A 1913-nucleotide genomic window follows, 5' to 3' on the forward strand; every position below is an offset into this window, starting at 1 on the left:
TTTTGGGGTCGCTTATGTATACTATCATATCGTCTGCAAATAACGAAAGTTTAACTTCATCATTTCCAATTTGAATCCCCTTGATCCCTTTATGTTGTCTTATTGCTATTGCTAGAACTTCAAGCACTATATTGAAGAGGTATGGAGAGAGTGGACAGCCTTGTCGTGTTCCTGATTTTAGTGGAATGGCTTTGAATTTCTCTCCGTTCAGTTTGATGTTAGCTGTTGGCATGCTGTATATTGCTTTTATTATATTTAGGTATGTTCCTTGTATCCCCAATCTCTTCAACACCTTTATCATAAAGGGGAGTTGAATTTTGTCAAATGCTTTTTCAGCATCCAATGAAATGATCATATGATTTTTTTCTTTCCGTTTATTTATATGATGGATTACATTGATAGATTTGCGTATGTTGAACCATCCCTGCATCTCTGGGATGAAGCCTACTTGATCATAATGGATGATTTTTCTAATGTGTTCTTGGATTCGGTTTGCCAGTATTTTATTGAGAATTTTCGCATCGATGTTCATGAGTGAGATTGGCATGTAATTCTCTTTCTTGGCTGTGTCTTTGTGTGGTTTTGGTATCAGGGTAACTGTAGCTTCATAGAAAGAGTTTGGCTATGAATCTTCTGTTTCTATATTGTGAAATACATTAAGGAGTGTAGGTATTAGCTCTTCCTGGAAGTTCTGGTAGAATTCTTCATGGAAACCATCTGGTCCTGGACTTTTTTTGGTAGGGAGTTTTTTGATAACAGCTTCTAATTCTTTATGACTGACAGGTCTATTTAGATTGTTCACCTGGTCTTGGTTCAACTTGGATATATGGTACTTATCTAAAAAAAATGTCCATTTCTTTTACATTTTCCAATTTTGTGGCATACAGGCTTTTGTAGTAAGATCTAATGATTCTCTGAATTTCCTCTGTGTCTGTGGTTATGTCCCCCTTTTCATTTCTGATCTTATTAATTTGCGTGTTCTCTCTCTGCCGTTTTATTAGTTTGGATAGGGGTTTGTCAATCTTGTTGATTTTCTCCAAGATCCAGCTTATTGTTTCATTAATTCTTTGAATTGTTTTCTGTGTTTCTATTTTGTTGATTTCAACCCTCAATTTGATTATTTCCAGTCTTCTACTCCTCCTGTGTGAATCTGCTTCTTTTTTTCTAGAGCTTTCAAGTGTGCTGTTAAGTCTACAATATGTGCTTTCTCTGTTTTCTTTAATTGGTCACTTAGTGCTATGAACTTTCCTCTTAGCACTGCTTTCATAGTGTCCCATAGGTTTGAGTATGTTGTGTCTTTATTTTCATTAAATTCAAGGAAGACTTTAATTTCTTTCTTAATTTCTTCCTTGACCCAGGGTTGATTTAATAGTTGACAGTTCAACTTCCATGAGTTTGTTGGCTTCCTGGGAGTAGCGTTGTTGTTGAATTCTAACTTTAATCCATGGTGATCTGACAAGACACAGGTGGTTACTAATATTTTTTGGTATCTGTGGAAGTTTGCTTTGTTACCGAGTATGTGGTCAGTTTTTGAGAAGGTTCCATGGGCTGCAGAGAAGAAGGATATTCTTTCCTATTTGGGTGGAATGTTCTATAGATATCTGTTAAGTCCATTTGATTCAATACCTCCAATAATTCTCTTATTTCTCTGTTGGGTTTCTGTCTCATTGACCTGTCCATTGGTGAGAGAGGTGTGTTGAAGTCTCCTACTATTAGTGTGTGTCATTTGAAGAAACACTTCTAGAACTCAACATCTGAACTTTAAGCCATCCTCAATTAAATGTTTTCATGTATAAGACTTGATGTTGTCATGGTGTCTCTTCACAGCAATAGAAACTTTGACTAAGACAGTGAAATATGGTTTCTTTTGGCAAGAATGATATCACATATGTATTTTAACATTCTCTAATTAG

The sequence above is a fragment of the Myodes glareolus genome, chromosome X (genome assembly GCF_982192425.1).
Source record: "Myodes glareolus chromosome X, mMyoGla1.1, whole genome shotgun sequence".
Classification (NCBI taxonomy): Eukaryota; Metazoa; Chordata; class Mammalia; order Rodentia; family Cricetidae; genus Myodes; species Myodes glareolus.